This window comes from Chanodichthys erythropterus, chromosome 10 (assembly GCF_024489055.1).
Source record: "Chanodichthys erythropterus isolate Z2021 chromosome 10, ASM2448905v1, whole genome shotgun sequence".
NCBI classification, from domain to species: Eukaryota; Metazoa; Chordata; class Actinopteri; order Cypriniformes; family Xenocyprididae; genus Chanodichthys; species Chanodichthys erythropterus.
Genome location: NC_090230.1, coordinates 29,424,675 through 29,444,832, shown reverse-complemented (window position 1 = coordinate 29,444,832; position 20,158 = coordinate 29,424,675).

The following is a 20,158-nucleotide window of genomic DNA, read 5'->3' as shown; positions in this document are numbered from 1 at the left end:
GTCAAGTTCTTCCACACCAAACTCATCCAGTGTTTATGGAGCAAGTCATGCTGGGATAGGGCCTTCACCAAACTGTGCCCACAAAGATGGAAGCATAGCATTGTCTTGATAGGCCGAAGCATTCAAATTTAAACTTCTGATATATGGTTTTCTGAGCGCACACATCTGAAGCACACACACACCGTTATGTCTGTGAACGTAAACAGCAGGAAAAGAAATCGCATGTGAATAATAAATCAGTGTATTAAAGTGACAGCAGTGTAACTTACAGCTGAATATACTGTTAATATGAATCAACAAAAGGAAAACAGAAAATGAAAACATGGCAGACTGTGGGCGGGGTCTATGCTAATAGGACAGTCTGTCAGCAGTCGTGGGCGGGGCTTACATAAGAGCAGGGTGAAATCTAGAACTGCTGGAGAGACTGTTTATGATTTAAGGGGATTTTTAAAAAATGAGTGAGTTGATTTTTACCATTATAGGCTGGTTGTTTACACACATCTGTGTTCAAACAGCTTATAAAAGTAAAAATAGGTCCCCTTTAATATTAAAAGATGTCATCAAAAGATGGTATACAAACAGCCCATTTTTCTTGAGCATATATGTAAGTTTACCAGTAAATGAATACCTGTATATACACCGATCATCATGAGCGCTGACAGGTGACGTGAACAACACTGATCATCTGTTAGTGGCTGGAGATATTAGGCAGCAAGTGAACATTTTGTCCTCAAAGTTAATGTTAGAAGCAGGAAAAATGGGCAAGCGTAAGGATTTGAGCGAGTTTGACAAGAGCCAAACTGTGATGTTAGATGACTGGATCAGAGCATCTCCAGAACTGCAGCTCTTGTGGGGTGTTCCCGGTCTGCAGGGGTCAGGATCTATCTATGGGCGCCGAGACTCATTGAAGGCTGGCCCGCGTGGTCCGATCCAACAGACGAGCTCCTGAAGCTCAAACTGCTCCAGAAGTTAATGCTGGTTCTGATAGAAAGGAGTCAGAATGCACAGTTTGTTGCGTATGGAGCTGCAGACCCATGCTGACCCCTGACCCCTGTCCATCGCCGAAAGAGCCAACAGTGACACGGGAGCATCAGAACTGGACCACGGAGCAATGGAAGAAGGTCTGGTCTGATGAAACACGTGGATGGCCGGGTGCGTGTGCGTCTCTTTCCTGGGGAACACATGGCACCAGGATGCACTATGGGAAGAAGGCGAGCCGGCGGAGGCAGTGTGATGCTTTGGGCAATGTTCTGCTGGGAAACCTTGGGTCCTGCCATCCATGTGGATGTTACTGTGACACGTACCACCTACCTAAGCATTCAGACCATGTACACCCTTTCATTGAAACGGTATTCCCTGGAGGCTGTGGCTCTTTCAGCAGGATAATGCTCCTGACACAAAGCAGAAATGGTTCAGGAATGGGTTGAGGAGCACAACAACGAGTTTGAGGTGTTGACTTGACCTCCAAATTCCCCAGATCTCAATCCAGTCGAGCATCTGTGGGATGTGCTGAACAAAAAAGTCCGATCCATGGAGGATCCACCTCACAACTTACAGGATCTGCTGCTAACATCTACAGATGCACACCTTCAGGGGTCTACAGGAGTCCGTGCCTCGACGGGTCAGCGCTGTTTTGGGACCAACACAATATTAGGAAGGTGGTCGTAATGTTATGCCTGATTGCTGTATGTTACATTTAAATACTTTAGCGTCTTTACATAATATATGTATCCTAACAGTGTACTGATACTCTACTGAGAGTTAGTTGACCTGTAGTCACAGTGTTACTGATAGTTAAATGTCTAAAGTGGACCATGGAAATATTCGTTTATTTTGCCATAATGACAGTCTTCTGCATTAGCTGCTGCATTTTCACTTGCTGAGTAAACTTAAAATAATATGAAAACTTTCAGACCTTTTCGATATTTTGATGCATGACATGTAAAGGTTTGAGTTGAAGCGTTTAGTGGTTAATGACTCTCACGGTCTGCTTCAGGAGATTTGAGAGCTTCCAGAAATGCAAATTTTCAATGTGTTCATGACAAATCAATCAAAATGACTGTAAACCGAAATTTCATAATGTTCCCACACTCAGATCATCAGTTCTCAAAACACACTGATGTTTCCAAGAAAATGATTGAGATGGTGACAGTAAATCTGCAATAATGAAGTTAATAAGTGCTGAATATGCAGTGAGGTCTGGAGGTTCATGTACATCAGCGAGAGAATCACACTGAACACGTACCGCTGCTTTAACTGTGTGCGTGTGTGTGTGTGTGTGTGTGTGTGTGTGTGTGTGTGTGTGGCCTTTGATCTGCTCTGATACACTCAAACACGCTTCCTACAGCGTGTCACAGCAGAGGTCATGTGGTGTCTGCTGCTCGCTGCCTTTCAGGAGTGTGTGTGTGTGTGTGTGTGTGTGTGTGTGTGTGTGTGTGTGTGTGTGTGTGTGTGTGAAGGGTCTTCAGCTCAGTCGAGCAGCTGTGTCTGTCAGAGTTTCCAGCGTTGAGTTTCCAGCGTCCGAAGGGACTTCAGTCCGTCTCCACAGAGGAACCTGCGCAGCTGCTTCTTCAGCTCCGGGGTCTTTGCTCACTTCCTGTGGGAACTGCGGTGGCCTCAGATGTCCTCCACCATATTTGATCATTTTTGTGTGTTATCTGATCATTATTCAGCGCCCTGTATAAGTGTGTGTTGTATTGTGTTTTATATTGTGTTTGAATATATCCGAGACTTGTCCATAGACAGCAACATAATCAACACTTTCAAGGTACTAAAGACATCGTTAAAACAGTCATGTGACTGCAGTGCTTCAACCTTACTGTATTGAAGAGACGAGAATACTTTTTGTGCGCAAAAACAAAACAAAAATAACAACAATCTCTTCTCTTCTCTTCTGTGTCATTCTCATTCGTTATTTACGTCCAGCGCTTCCTGGTTCATCATCAGAACGCTGACTCATTATTGGCCGGCTGCTGTGTCAGCATCACATGCATGCGTCGTGCTGATCACATGACCAGCTTTGGCCAATACTGATCCGGCATTCAGACGAAAACACAGAAGCTTCACTGCGTCACCTGCGTAAGATAATGACACAGAAGAGATTGTTGAATAAAGTGGTTATTTTTGTTTTGTTTTTGCAAAACAACATTAAGGTTGATCCACTGCAGTCACATGACTGTTTTAACGCTGTCTTTAGTACTTTCTGGACCTTGAAAGTGTTGATTATATTGCTATTTAAATGTCTATACACGAGTCTCGGATTTCAACAAAAATGTCTTAAGTTGTGTTCTGCAGATGAATGAAGGACTTACAGGTGTGCATCGGCATGAGGGTGAGTAATTAATGACATCATTTCATTTTTGGGTGAACGAATTCCTTTAACGATCCGCGCCAGAGCCGAAACAAATGATCCAGGTGTGAAAACGCAGGGATTCGATTTAGATTTAGATATAGTAAAAAAAAAAAAAAAAACATGAAAATGTTTATGTAGTTAAAACTGGCAAAATCGGGCATTTTCAGAAACGAGCTTCTTTTTTACATTCTGCGGTTTATATTTGATCTCGATGTGATTATAAACGCGTCTGAATCTGAACAGAAAGATTCGAACCTGTGACGCCAGTTGAATCTTACGCCCCCTCCTCCTCCCTCTCTCCCTCTCTCCCTCTCTCTCTCTCTCTCTCTCTCAGTCCGTCTCTGGTTCATTAGAGATCATGTCAGGATGGGAGGATGAAGATGATGATGGCTCTCTGGGTTTCTCTCAGCGTCTCTTCTTCATCATCATCACTGAAGACTGAAAGAGGATGAAGAACGAATGAATGAATGAACGCGCTGTCTGGTATGTGTCGTATTTCCTCTTTCATCGCTGTAATGGCAGTTTCTTCGTGTTTCTTCGTGTTTCTAACTGAATGAGGGCTTACGTAAGGGTTGAGCGAGCGTTCGGTAATCTAAGAACTAACATCTTCATCATCATCGTCGTCGTCGTCTTCCTCGCGGAGCAGCAACAGTGAAGAACAGACCAGAAATATCTTTGCTTTTGCTCGAGCATCACGACATACGCGTGAATCTGCGGGGAAATGCATCTCGTGCTCATCTTTAATGTTCATCATCTGGTTCGGATTGAGTGGGTTCTGGTGCCTCTCAGATCTACACCGTCTCCATGGAGACCCGCTCGTTCAGAAGCGCGCGAGTGAAACCTTAAAATCCCGGCGCGAGGTGCGATCTCTCTCTCTCTCTCTCTCTCTAACTAACGTGTTTTTGGGCTTCAGTTGTTTATCAGACGGTGTAATTACAGACTTTAGTTTCATAAGGCTCTGGTTGTTGCATAACTTTTGATGCACATGAAACTTTATTTCAGCTTCAGCACCATGGAGAGCTCTGGCCTCGTGTCAACCTTTACCATTAGTCGAGCCTCAGGAAGTGACGTTTCTCAGCTCTCCCAGATCGTTTAATAACATGCATAAGCTCAGTTCATCTCCTGGTTGCGATCATAGGCCGTACGTTATCTTCACAAATCGAATTATTCCATGCAGTCCACGAACATGCCATGGGATTTGATTGTGACGCCTACGCAAGCGTCTCTTGACCTGCAGGTTTGCAGACCTCAGGCGTTTTCCATGTTTAAAGTCACAGTTTGGCAGGTTAGACGAATGCGATCGGGTTCTGGAGGCGATCTAGAACGCCGCCACTTCTCTTGGCACATCGAGCATCTGCCATTGTGAGCGGCTGAGGGATTGAGCTGTGTGTTGCCATGGCGATGATGACTGCCTGGCTCATGTTTCCCAGTGAAAGAGGAAAATTTCCCCTCTGCCAAACACGGGAAACGTGGTCAAACTGTCCATGCCACCAGAACAAAAGACCAGAAACGCTGAAGGTTAATGACTGGAAACACATGAGTGAATCTGTGTTTCTGCTCGTGTTAATCCTGTATGCAACATTCTGTGTTTTTACTTCATTTCTGACACTGACTTTTTTTGTATGATGGGATGAGCTGCAAAAATCACGACATTTTCACTTTCAGTCTGGATCTCTTTTATATTTGGAAATGAATCTCCGTTGGGTCTGATTCTGACTCGATATTCCTCGTGATTATGACCGGAGAAAACATGATCACATGATCATTCTGAAGTCTGGAGGAACTTTAATCAACACAACAGTAAAATTATGATATCACACTATGTTATTATGAAATTTGATGAAGATCAGGATAGAGTCACACACACACTCACTTATATTGTGACTTCAGGTCAGGTTAGACTTTTTATTATTAATGTTGTTATTATATTTTTCATTCTAACTGGTTCTCGTCATATTTGCTCTTTAGATTACTCTTGCAGTGAATCATAAATAATTAAAGGATTAGTTCACTTCTGAATTCAAATGTCCTGATAATTTACTCTCCTCCGTGTCATCCAAGATGTTCATGTCTTTCTTTCTTCAGTGGAAAAGAAATGAAGGAAAACATTCCAGGATTTTTCTCCATATAGTGGACTTCACTGGGGTTCAACGGGTTGAAGGTCCAAATGTCAGTTTCAGTGCAGCTTCAAAGAGCTCTACATGATCCCAGACGAGGAATAAGAGTCTGATCTAGAGAAACCATCGCTCATTTTATGAAAAAAATAAACATTATATACTTTTTAAGCACAAATGCTCGTCTTGCTCTGCTCTGTGATACTCCATGCATGACGTAATCATGTTGGAAAGGTCACGCGTGACGTAGGCGGAAGACGAGCATTTGTGATTAAAAAGTATATAATATTTATTTTTTCTAGTAAATGTCTGATGGTTTCTCTAGATCAGACTCTTATTCCTCGTCTGGGATCATGTAGAGCTCTTTGAAGCTGCACTGAAACTGACATTTGAACCTTCAACCCGTTGAACCCCAGTGAAGTCCACTATATGGAGAAAAATCCTGGAATGTTTTCCTTCATTTCTTTTCCACTGAAGAAAGAAAGACATGAACATCGTGGATGACGGAGGAGAGTAAATTATCAGGACATTTGAATTCAGAAGTGAACTAACTACAGTCGTGAAGACGTATCATATTAAGCGTGATGATATCATATTCACACTTGTGATGTGATCGTCTCTAGATTTAGTCGACTCTCGTAAACTCTCGCTGTGAGTTTTGTGTTTTTATTGGCACGGCCTCGGATCTCCTGCTTCAGCAACACGAGCCCCGCGAGACTGAAGGAATATGAAATATTGAACATGGCCTGTGCTCGCAGTGACCTACTGAGAGTGAGCGAGCTGCTTATCAATGCCAGAAATAGACCTAATGTTCAGAGAATCAGAGGCTCTGCGCTTCTCAAGCATCACGCTCTCGTCACCCGATGTTCTCTGTGGTTCTCTGTGCTGAGTCAGGCGGCGTATGAATTACCCAGCATCCCTCAGCGCTGCCAGGTGAGCTCTGTGTGTGTTCAGGTGTGGGTGTGTGTGTTTGCACAGCGATTACGGCCGGCGTTCGACAAACACCTCTGAGAGGAGAGCAGGCTCAGTTCTGCTGTCCAGAGTGACATCATTACGCAGCCATTCTTCATCAGCAGGTCTCCGTCTGTTCTGTTGACTCAAAGGTCAGAGGTCACAGCCTGCGAGCAGCTGAATGTCACACTGAAGCTGAACGCCTGTTGCTGTAGATCTGTGAGGGGAATGATGCTGGTTTGGGTTGGTTTCAGCTAACCGTGTGATTACAGCCGTTGATTCTGGTGTCAGTCTGTGTGTGACCCGTCCCTGTTTGCAGTGAAGTGTTCTTCTGCTTTCATTGCTTATCGGTTTGAAAGCATGACGACGATGTTGATCTCTATATTGTTGGTCTTGCATTGCAAAAAATGATGATCAAACTGTGTTTATACAGCCATCCAGGGCCGTAACCACCACAGACACCGAGAGGAACACAAATTCACCACAACAATGAGAAATGGCCAGATTCTCCCCCCAGTGTTTGATATTCTTCACGCTGCTCTGCTGAACTCCAGTCGTCATGAAACTGCTGAGACACAAAGTTTTGAGGATCCAAATGTAGTGATATATTAAAGGGGTGGTTGATTATGATTTGACTTTTTTAACTTTAGTTAGTGTGTAATGTTGCTGTTTGATCATAAACAACATCTGCAAAGTTACGACACTCACAGTTCAATGCCAGAAACGGCTGGTAGGGACTACAACGAGCTTCTTCCTGGGTTAGTGACATCACAAACCCTAAAATTTACATAAACCCCGCCCCCGAGAACACACAACAAAGGGGGCGGGGCCATGTTGGGCTGCTTTAGAGAAGAGGAAGAGTTGTTGTAGTCGAGTGTTGTTGTCATGCCGTCATTTTACGCCGGACTGCTTCACAAACGAGGGTCAATTCAACACAAAAGATGAACATGACGGCACATGCTAGTGGATGAGTTGAATCAACTCCACAGCAACTACATCAATTTATCCACTAACCATTCAGAAACGTCTAAAAGTTGTAACTTCTTCCTGAGTCTCTCCATCAGTGTCGACTCCGGTTTGAACAATGTAAGGCTGAACACTTTCCTCATTTTGGCTGCGTGAGATTCTCCAGCTTTGTTGTTGTTGAGCTGTTAAAGCTCCGCCCTCTTCTGGAAAGCGGAGCTCATTTGCATTTAAAGGGACACACACAATAACGGCGTGTTTTTGCTCACACCCATATAGGGGCGAATTTGACAAGCTATAATAAATGATCTGTGGGGGATTTTGAGCTGAAACTTCACACACACATTCTGGAGACACCAGAGACTGATATTACATCTTGAGAAAGGGGCGTTATAGGGATTAGGTTTAAAGGGTAATCCAAAAACATAATCTAAAACAGGCAAGATGTCACATGCAAACAATCCAAACAGAGACCAGCCAGGAAACTCAAGTAAAAAGGAAATCCAAAACCATAAAACAGATGATCAAAGGATCGCTCAGAAATGCAGTTATGACACATACAAGACTTCGCGACGAGTGAATGAACAGACGGGGTTTAAATAGGCAGATTTAACAACATGATGAGACACAGGTGGATGTAATCAGGCATAATGAGTCCAGGCAATGGGTTGTGGGAAATGTAGTCCATGGTGAGATAACCAAGACAGAAGGAGTGCCCTCTGGTGGAAATCAAGGGCTCTGCGACTGGTGTTCGCAACACCATTGTGCCGTGTTTGATGTTAGGATGACAAACAGTTTTAAAAGTTATGCTTGTCTGCCTCCTCATCATTGCAAAATGATTGAGATGAGCAATCGAATCAAAGAAGGCGGGGCTTACCATTCACTGAAGATGAATCCCAACGTTACGCATTTGTTTTTGCAGTGAAATATTTGAAAAGTGTTCTAGGATAGAAATGTTCAACGACCGACAGTTATACCCAGTGATGCAAACAGCTCAACTATTTTCAAATTTCACCATTTTTAATGGAAAATATGCTATTATTTACATGATTCGTGTAATTCATAATGGTGTGCGTAATGCGTCTGATTACATGATGTTAACTGACCACATAACGCACTATATTGCAGCTGTATAAGAAAAATATCCCTCCGTCCTGCAGGCGATGGTTGACGTGTCGTAGTTGACTTGTTTCCATCTCTGATGTGTGTGTGATCATGTGTTGAGCTGAGACGGAGATCAGACGGTGATTTTCTCTGAAGCTACTTTTGGACTCAATCAATATGTGCCGGCACACGCGTGTTGATCCTCTCCAGCTCTCAGGAGGAACACGGACACGTTCACACCTCGTCCAAGTCTCTGAGGGCCGCCAGAACTACAGCTGCTCTCCCGTCTGAACGTCTGTCTGTCTCTCTGTCCATCTATCTATCTATCTATCTATCTATCTATCTATCTATCTATCTATCTATCTATCTATCTATCTATCTATCTATCTATCTATCTATCTATCTATCTATCTATCTATCTGTCTGTCTGTCTGTCTATGGTAATGTGTTCATTGTCTCTCTGCATCAGTCTTTGTCTCCTCAATGGTTTCATGAATATGAGTGTCTCTCAGTTTTTGTTCAGTGTTATTTATGTCGTGTCCATTTGGCCGTCCGCTGACACAAAGCATGCAGTTTATTCTCTGAATAAATTTGAGCGGATCTGAATGAGGCGTTAAAGCACAAACGAGGGACATGTGTGTGTGTGTGTGTGTGTGTGTGTGTGTGTGCTTTTGTTTATATTACATTGTGGGGACCAAATGTCCCCATGATGTAATATAAACCTGAGTTCACCTACATCGTGGGGACCAGCCAGCGGTCCCCACAATGTAAATGGGTTTATAAATCATATAGAATGAGTTTTTGTGAAAAAGTAAAAGTTTGCACAGTTTCCTGTGAGGGTTAGGTTTAGGGGTAGGGGCAGGGTAGGGGGATAGAATGTACAGTTTGTTCAGTGTAAAATGCATTGAAGTCTATGGAAAGTCCCCACAATTCACAAAAACAAACATGTGTGTGTGTGTGTGTGTGTGTGCTGTTAATTTTCTCTCCCTGTGGGTTGTAAAGCAGGTTGTCCAGCTTGCTAATGGATCGATCATTGCTGAGAGAGAGACAGATGCACAGATGGGTTTGTTTTATCAGGTTCATATAATCTTGTCATGGTTCTGTTCTGACACACCTGTACGTCTGCGAATCCTTTCATCCTGAGCAGGTGGATTCAGAGCCGCAACGCGTCTGCTTTTCTCTCGCAGTGACAGTCAGATCAGACGAGAGCGAGACAGGAAATACACACGTGTAGAGCGATGAACATGACTCAACACGGGACAGACAGGCAGCGCTGGGCTCAGGTGACGGCCGTTAGAGAGAGAGTTAATTAATCACATCAGTAAATGTTTACACATCTGTGACACACACACACACACACACACACTGGATTCTCTTTTCTCAAGCGATCTGGAAAATTCTCAGGAAAAACTGTGTCATTTGTGCCAGAACATTTCCAAACAATATATATTGTTATCGTTGAAGTTTATGGCGGGTTAATAATCACATCAGACCCTCGTGTTAGAGGTCTCCAGTGGCCAATAGAGCACAACACTTGAGTCTGGAAGATCAAATCCCATTCATTTTCTCCATAGGAGAATTGATTTTTAATTATAACTTCTAAACTGTTAAACACAGCCTGACTGTGAGCGACGAGGATTTTAATCGGTGTTATACGTGTCTGTTGAAGCCATAAATCTGCATTATTTCAACTTACTGGAAAATAATTGTCCAACAGCAGAATTTCTGGTGAAAAACTACATTACCCATAATTCTGCAGAGAAATCTCCACTAATCCGAGAATCACGACAAGCAAATTGTTCCGAAAGAACATCAACTCCCATGATGCACTGTGAATGACATAGAGTCAGTCTCCATTCGCTCTCAATGTACATATTATATATTTTATGTTTATTGCAGTATTATTATATTTATTATGCGTAAAATATTCGTTTCTATATATATAACTAACTTCTTTAAATAAATAGTTTTATATTTCTCCATTGTTTTAAAGGGGTCCTATAACGCTCCTTTCTCAAGATGTAATATCAGTCTCTGGTGTCTCCAGAATGTGTCTGTGAAGTTTCAGCTCAAAATCCCCCACAGATCATTTATTATCGCTTGTCAAATTTGCCCCTATTTGGGTGTGAGCAAAAACACGCCATTTTTGTGTGTGTCCCTTTAAATGCAAATGAGCTCCGCTTTCCAGAAGAGGGCGGAGCTTTAACAGCTCAACAACAACAAAGCTGGAGAATCTCACGCAGACAAAATGAGGAAAGTGTTCAGCCTTACATTGTTCAAACCGGAGTCGACACTGATGGAGAGACTCAGGAAGAAGTTACAACTTTTAGACGTTTCTGAATGGTTAGTGGATAAATTGATGTAGTTGCTGTGGAGTTGATTCAACTCATCCACTAGCATGTGCCGTCATGTTCATCTTTTGTGTTGAATTGACCCTCGTTTGTGAAGCAGTCCGGCGTAAAATGACGGCATGACAACAACACTGTACTACAACAACTCTTCCTCTTCTCTAAAGCAGCCCAACATGGCCCCGCCCCCTTTGTTGTGTGTTCTCAGGGGCGGGGTTTATGTAAATTTTAGGGTTTGTGATGTCACAAACTCGGGAAGAAGTTTGTTGTAGTCCCTACCAGGCGATTCTGCTAATTCTGTAAAAGAAAATTTGCGTTGAACTTTGAGCGTCGTAACTTCACAGATGTTGTTTATGATCAAACAGCAACATTACACACTAACTAAAGTTAAAAAAAAATTCAAATCATAATCAACCACCCCTTTAATTTGATGTAATTTGCAAAGCTTCATGGGAATGTAGTTCTTTCCCATACTAAATCTGTTAAGTTTACAGTCTTGTACCTTTGTGTTTTTGTCAGGTTTTCAAATTACCAAGTACAGTTCAGTCTGCCTGATACGAGTCATTTAAATGAAAATGAAAAATTGAATTAATCAAAGCTTTTTTATATATATAAATTAGTTACTAATAATCCCTTGTTTGATGCATGAATTATGTAATCACAAATAGAAACAAAAGCAATAAAATAATCCAATAATATTGATTCACTGTAATAATGTTTTTCTCCAGAATGAAGCTGATGAGAGTTATAGTAGAAGATGCTTATCGCCATTTTATGAGCTGTTGTTTTTAAACTTAGACTGCAAATGTGTGATGTTATGATTTCAATTAAAACAAAGCTTACTGTAGAATTCAGTGTTTATTCTAAATAATAAAATAAAATCACTGGTAATGAACAGAGATATGCTGAGATTGAGATGAGAAATAAATATTTCAAAATAAAAAGAATGGAACTGAATTTAGCTGTTGTTAAACCGTTATATTAGTCCCGGTGAGAGTCGTGGACACACAGACGGCGCTCTTCCTGAGAATCATCACCGGGTGTTTATGGTGTTTCACACTCACTGGATCTGTGAGGTCAGAGTTCGGCTCATCTGGTGTCGTTCAGTGCGTGTCAAGCTTCCAGGGACAAATGCTTCAGGAAGTGGAATCAAACAATCGAAGCGAGCGTGAAACATCCCGCAGATCGCAGACTGCGTCTTTACTGCAGTGTTGGTTCGTTCCTCATCAGTGCAGTCATATAGTTTTAGCCTGTGATGAGAAACAGTCCAGTCTGTGCGCCTCATTTGTGATGGTTCTTTCAACTGACACTGTTGCTGTGTCCATATTCACTCCTTCGCATACTGTTCCCTATATAGTGAACAACATGGAGAATGATTTTGCAAACAGCTCATGTCTTTAATGTGCATGTATATTAGAGGTGAGGATTGATCAGTGACTTTCTGCCAGTAGTGTCTGAATGTAAGTCACTGAATCATTCATTCAACCGATTCATTTAAAAACTTTGATTCAAAAACGAAATGCATGACTGTCTTTATGAGTGAGTCACTGAACCAGTAGGTGTGTTGGACTTGAAGCGGCGCAGACTGATCGGTGTATGACATCGGTGTACAGCGAGAGCGATTCGAAAGCATACGGAGCGTCTGTTCTTTAATCACTCTTGTGGTACTTTGATGTCATACACCGATCGCTCTGCGCGGCGCCGCTTCAAGTCAAACACACCTATTCATTCAGCTGATTTGTTCAAAAACACTGATTCATTAGGAACTAAACACATGACTCTCGTAATAAGTGAGTAACTGAATAATTGGTTCAACAAAGTCATTCAAAACATTGAGCAATTTGGAACTAAATGACTGTATGAGTGAGTCGCTGAATCATTCTTTCAGCCGATTTGTTCAAAAACTCTGATTTATATGGAACTAAACGCATGATGTAAGTGACTCACTGAATCATTTTGCTGATTCTTTCGGAAACATTGATTCAGTAACACCATTATTGTGTGCTGTTCAGAAACAGGGGATGGTTAATTCTGCTTTGAAGTATTTTCATTGGCTGAGCAAAAACTGTAAGTTGCAATATTGTGTCAAAATGTAAGTTACTCAAAATTAAATTCTTTATTTGTTGAACAGTTGTATTTAAAGAACTAGTTCACTATAAAATGATCATCATTTACTCATTCTCATGTCATTTCAAACACGTATGACGTTCGTTCTTCTGTGGAACACAAAAGAAGATATTGTGAAGAAAGCATTGGACCTCATTGGTTTTCACTGTATGAAAAAATATCTTCTTCTGTGTTTCACAGAGGAAAGTAAGTCATACGGGTTTGTGTTATATGAGGGCAATAAATGAGGACAGAATGATCATTTTTGGATAAACTGTCCATTTGAAGCAATATTTGCTTTAAATGCTTGTCATTTTGCTTAAAATCAGTCCTGATGTATTTAAGTGTGTTTTCTGAAGCTCTTCTGTGTGTGTGTGTGTGTGTGTGTGTGTGTCAGTAATGTGTCTGCTCAAGGCGAAGCACATGACCTGAAGTGACATGAATTGACAGACAGCGTCCCTCCAGAAGCGTTTCCCGTTTCCTCCTAAACGCTCTGTCACTGGAGATCAGACTCTCGTCCTGACGGATCTTTACTGAGCGTCTCCTGGTGTCTCTTTATTTCATTCACATCTGTTAAGTGTCTCCGTCGCCTCCAGTCCAGCTGCTTCAGTCCGCAGGTCACTCACTGATCACCTGATCAATGATCTCATTAGTGAGACGCTGAACTGCACCTGCTCGTCACCATGGTGATGCTGACACACTCCACCTTTACCTGTTCTGAAAAAAGAAAAGTGACGCCAGGGCACTGAGGGTGGTTGCTAGGGTGTTGCTATGTGTTTGGTAGGGTTCCTGTGTGGTGTGAAGATTCCCCTCAAGTCTGTGATCTTCTGACATCATCTCAGTGCACTCATTCCGTCTTTGTTGAATTTTAATACTGAATTTTGATAGTCATGAAATAATTTCCTGCCACAGCGGAATAGATAGAAGTATTCACTCAGTGCATTATGGGCCATTAAAATCACCGCCCCACCTATTCTATTCTATTCTATTCTATTCTATTCTATTCTATTCTATTCTATTCTATTCTAGAGTGTAATTAAATAAAAAAAAAATTAATTTTAAAATAAAGTAGGCGCAAGTTCTCCATCTGATCTGGATACGGCCCGGATCCGGCTGACTGCAGTAACCTCGGGATAAACAGAAAGACTAATATTAGCGTAGATGCCATTCTTCTTCCGATGTAACGAGTACATCTGGTGTTATAGGACGTGTTCCCGGTTCCGGCTGACCTAATTTATGCAGCCTAATAATCCTTTAACGGATTTGAAAATATAAATTGATAATGTGTTATGTGTATGCCAGGTTAAAGAGATGCGTTTTTGGTCTAGATTTAAACTGACAGAGTGTGTCTGCTTCCCGAACAATGCTAGGAAGATTGTTCCAGAGTTTAGGTGCTAAATAGGAGAAGGATCTGCCGCCTGCGGTGGATTTTGATATTCTAGGTATTATCAACTGGCCTGAATTCTGAGATCGCAATAAACGTGAAGGACTATAATGCTTTAAGAGCTCACTTAGGTACTGGGGAGCTAAACCATTTAGTGCTTTGTAAGTAATTAGCAAGATTTTAAAATCTATACGATGTTTAACAGGAAGCCAATGCAGTGATGACAGAACTGGGCTAATATGGTCATTTTTCCTAGTTCTAGTAAGAACTCTAGCTGCTGCATTTTGTACGAGCTGTAGTTTATTTATCAAGCGAGCAGAACAACCACCCAGTAGAGCGTTACAGTAATCTAGCCTTGAGGTCATGAACGCATGAACCAACTGTTCTGCATTCTTCATTGAGAGCATATGTCATAGTTTAGATATATTTTTCAGATGGAAGAAAGCGGTTTTACAGATGCTAGAAACATGGCCTTCAAATGAAAGATTGGTATCAAAGAGAGAGAGTGTGTGTGTGTGTGTGTGTGTGTGTGTGTGTGTGTGTGTGTTTGATGCATTGCCAATTGAATTACCTGTCTGTCTGTCATCTGTTGCTGTCAGTGACTGACGACACCAGAATTAGTCTTCAGAGACTGTCCGTCTTTCTGCCTGTGTGTTATTTTTTCTGTTTCTGATGGTAGATGTATATTGATGTAAAGACAAAAATGTCATTCAAAAATTAAAAGATATTCGTAAAACAGCTTTTTGTTATATGGCATATTACATTCAGAACACACACATGATGATATGTCAAGTCAAGTCACCTTTATTTATATAGCGCTTTTTACAATGCAGATTGTGTCAAAGCAGCTTTACATTGATAACTGGTACATTATTTTGGCTGCACAGCAGCTCTTAAAGAATAGTGTCAATGCAGGCAGATCAGAAGCACTGTTGTCCCCAACTAAGCAAGCCAAAGGCAACAGCGGCATCAGGTGGCAAACAAGTGTTAAAATGGAGAAAAAAACCTTGGGAGAAACCAGGCTTATTTGGGGGGCCAGTTCTCCTCTGGCGAACAGTGCTTTGTTACGACTCAGGTTGCTATCATAAGTCTGATAGGATCGCAACAATCAAAGTATTGTAGTACTTTTAAGGATAAGTTCGTAGGGAAGGAAGAGGACAGGGTCGACTTTGACTACTAAATGAGCTTTTATTACATAAAACAAAGTTCCAAAAAAAAGACAAATAATCCACATCCAAAGAAGGGCTTCACTCCAGTATGATCTCCCGATCAGTCCAAGATAGGTGTGTGTGTGTTCTCAGTCAGTAGTCCCTCTCTCTCTCACACACTCCTGCTTCTCCTGCCGTTTTATCCTGTCTCCGCGCCAATTACTGGAATGAGAAACAGGTGTTTGTAATTTACATTTAACCCAATCACTTACCACGCGTCTCCCAACGCTCTCTCCAGTTGCAAACCTCGCTGAACCACGCCCCCCTCGCCACATACCCCAACCGCCCGACTCAGGCCGGGGAGCCATCCGGCCTGCAGCCCCCCCCCCATTTCTGGAGAGGAAATCGACCACAGCCATATGAACACCTGGCCTGTGGACCACCTTGAACTTAAAGGGCTGTAAAGACAGATACTAACGGGTGATCTGCGCGTTGGTATCCTTCATGCAGTGGAGCCACTGCAGAGGAGTGTGGTCCGAATAGAGGGTGAATTCCCGTCCCAGGAGATAATAGCGGAGGGTGAGGACGGCCCACCTGATGGCCAAACACTCTTTCTCTATGGTGCTGTACTTAGCTTCCCTCCTTGAGAGCTTATGGCTAATGTACAGCACCGGCCGCTCCTCACCCTCTATCTCCTGGGACAGGACAGCACCCAGCCCTCTGTCCGACGCGTCAGTCTGCAACAGAAAAGGGAGAGAAAAGTCAGGAGAGTGAAGCAATGGCCCGCCACATAGAGCAGCCTTCACCTGGGTAAAGGCCTGCTGGCACAGCTCCGTCCACTGGACCGTATCTGGAGCATCCTTTTTAGTCAGATCAGTCAACGAGCTGGTGAGGGCCGAATAATTAGGAACAAACCTTCTATAATATCCCGCCAGCCCGAGGAACTGTCTAACCTCCTTTTTGGTCTTGGGGCGCGGACAGGTCGCAATCGCTGCTGTCTTATCAATTTGGGGATGCACCTGTCCATGCCTCAAGTGTAAGCCCAGATACCTCACACTTCTTCGGGTTGGCTGTGAGCCCGGCTCCCCTCAGCGATCTCAGGACGGCCCTCAAATGCTGCATATGCCGCTGCCAGTCATTACTGAAGATAATAATATCGTCCAGATAGCCAGCCGCATATGCACCATGGGGCTGCAAAATTTTATCCATGAGACGCTGAAAGGTAGCCGGTGCCCCGAACAACCCGAACGGAAGTGTATCGAATTGGTGTAATCCGAACGGCGTCGTAAAAGCTGTCTTTTCCTTGGATAATGGCGACAGGGGGATCTGCCAATATCCCTTTGTTAAGTCCAGTGTCGAATAAAATCGAGCCGTACTGAGCCGGTCAAGCAGTTCGTCCACCCGTGGCATTGGATACGCGTCGAATTTCGACACTGCATTCACCTTGCGGTAGTCCACACAGAACCAAACTGAGCCGTCCGTTTTGGGGACCAAAACTATCGGGCTCGCCCAATTACTGCTGGACTCTTCTATTACTCCCATTTCAAGCATTGCCCTTAATTCTGCCTGAACTACCTTTTTCTTGTGTTCAAGCAACCTATACGGCCGGCTGCGAATCACCACGCCCGGCTCTGTCTCGATGTGGTGCTGAATGAGGTCTGTACGACCCGGTAGGGGATAAAACGTCAGCAAACTCTACTTGTAACTTAGTTAAATCAGTGAGCTGTGAGGACAAGAGGTGATCTCCCCCTGGGGCCAGAGCGAGGGATTGTTTTTTTACATTCGCCTCTGGCCTGAGATCATCCTCCCCGTTAATCACCGTTGCCAGCATCAATGATTCTGCCTCATTCCATTTTTTAAGGAGGTTGAGGCGGTAAATTCGATGTGCTCCTCTCCTATCCGATCGTATTACCTCATAATTGAGATCCCCAACTTGCCGTGTGACCTCAAATGGTCCTTGCCACTTTGCCAGTAATTTTGAGCTTGAAGCGGGGAGCAATACAAGCACTTTATCTCCTGGTGAAAATTTGTGTAAATTAGTTCCCCTGTCATACAGTTGGCTCTGTTTGTGCTTGGGCTTGTAACAAATTCTCCATGGAGAGCCGCCCCAAAGTGTGGAGTTTTGTTCTCAGGTCCATCACATAATGATTTTCGTTTTTTGCCTGAGACGGTCCGTCCTCCCATGTCTCTCTTAGGACATCCAGCACCCCGCGGTGGTGGCGTCCGAAGAGAAACTTGAAGGGGGAAAACCCCGTGGACGCTTGTGGGACTTCTCGCACTGCGAATAACAGAGGTTCTAACCACTTATCCCAATTTTTGGTGTCTTCCTGAACAAACTTACGAACCATGGATTTAAGCATGCAGTTAAAACATTCGACCAGCCCGTCCGTTTGTCGGTAAAAGACGCTGGTACGAATCAATTTAACGCCCAACAATTCATAAAGTTTGCGTAACGTGCGTGACATAAGCGCCGTGCCCTGATCAGTGAGGATTTCTTTTGGAATTCCCACTCGGGAGATTAAACTAAACAGTGCATCCGCAACACTCTTAGCGGAAATATTGCAGAGAGCCACTGCTTCGGGGTATCGCGTTGCATAATCCACAATGACTAATGAAAAACGATGTCTTCTCGCTGATCGCTCTAATGGCCCGATGAGGTCCATACCAATTCTTTCGAAGGAGACCTGCATTAATGGAAGGGAGCGCAAAGGCGCTTTTGGAGTGGCCGGTGGATTTACCAACTGACATTCACGACAAGACACACACCACCTGCGCACATTCTCATGAATGCCCGGCCAAAAAAATCAGGTCATGAGGCGATTTAGTGTTGCTGTTTGTCCTAGATGCCCAACCATTGGATTAGAATGAGCCGCTTGGAAAAGCATTTCCCTGCGGCTCTTTGGAACTAACAACTGTGTTGTATCTTCTTTTGTCTGAGTTTCTTGGGTCACTCGATACAATCTATCTTTTATAATCGCAAAATATGGATAAGAAAGCGGATGTCCAGGCTGGAGAGGCTGACCGTCGATGGTACTGACCATTTCAAATGCATGTTTTAACGTCTCATCTTGAGACTGCTCCAGAGGAAAATCATCGCCTTCCAATTTCGCTCTGTTCTTCTGAAGCTGTGCTCACTGGTCAGTCTCTCCCACCTGCACTTGTGCTTCCCTATCCAGAGTTTTTTTCCCCCAAGAGGCATCCGAGCATAAACAATCCAATAATTTATCAAATGCTGGCCAATTCGTTCCCAAAATTATCGGATGCCGGAGGTGCGGATTAACTGCCACCTCAATACTATGCTTTTGACCCTTAAATTGAATAATCACGGGCACAATAGGGTATTTCACCACATCCCCGTGCACACACCATACCCTAACCATGCAGCCTGTATCCAATGCCCCAGATGAAATCAGACTTTGATGAACTGAGGTTTTGTTACACCCTGAGTCCACCAAAGCCTGATAGGCACCCCCCTCGATACTCACATGTATTTGGTACCAGCCAGCCTGACCAGGGGCAGCCTGCGGGTCGTCCGGAACCCGACCCCCACCTCCATCACTTGACACTTATCCACAAAATGCCCCGGGTCCCTGCAACGGCAACAGGCCGGCCCAGACCTGCCCACCGCTCTCGTGGCAGAGAGTGGGTTAAATGATTGGTGCAGAGAGAGGGGAGAAGCAGGAGCGGGGTCCAACCCGGCAGCAAACGGTCCCGCCCCCCTGAGCGGAACACAAGGCGGGCGGGGCGGACAAGACCTGGGGAGAGGGACAGGTCTAGAGAGAGAGAGGGAGAGAGAGAGGTTGATGGTAGAGATTCGCTGACCCCTTGGCACGCCACCATATGGTCCTCCACCAGGTGGATGGCTGAGTCCAGCGACGTGGGGCGGTGGCACTGGACCCACTCGGCTGTTTTCCTCGGGAGCCGAGTGATAAACTGCTCCAGCACCACACGATCGATGACCTGATCCACGCCGCTTCCCTCAGCCAATAGCCATTTGCGGCACCCAGAGCTGTTGGGCCATCACGAAAGGCCGGCCAGACTCACCCAATTCCAGTGAGTGGAAACGCTGGCGATGTTCTTCTGGGGTCCGACCGACCCGCTGAATGATGGCCCGCTGAAGGTCATTGAAGGCCAAAAGGTTCTGCACTGGCAGCTGCTGTGCCACCACCTGTGCCTCCCCAGACAGCCACGGCACCAATCCGGCCAACTGCATGCCTCCGCTGATGTGACAAATAAGTCCAAGAATACTTCGGGGTCATCATTGGGTCCCATTTTATCCAGGGGCAGGTGGGTGGGCACAGCTGACTGCGTTGTGGACTCCGTGCGAACCTCCCGGTCGATCCAGCTCCGGAACCTCTCGTGGTCCTCCTGCTGGTTCTGAAGGATGGCTTGAAACCAACGCTCCTGGTCGGTTCTCAGATCCAGCAGGGCCTGATGCTGTTCCTGATGTAGGACCGCGAGGGATGCGATGAGATCCGCAAACGGCACAGAGGACGATGATTGCATGGCAGCGGCCATCCAACTGCCTTCCCGGGTTTCGGCACCAGTGTAGTACTTTTAAGGATAAGTTCGTAGGGAAGGAAGAGGACAGGGTCGACTTTGACTACTAACTGAGCTTTTATTACATAAAACAAAGTTCCAAAAAAAAGACTGTGCAACGCACAACAAATAATCCACATCCGAAGAAG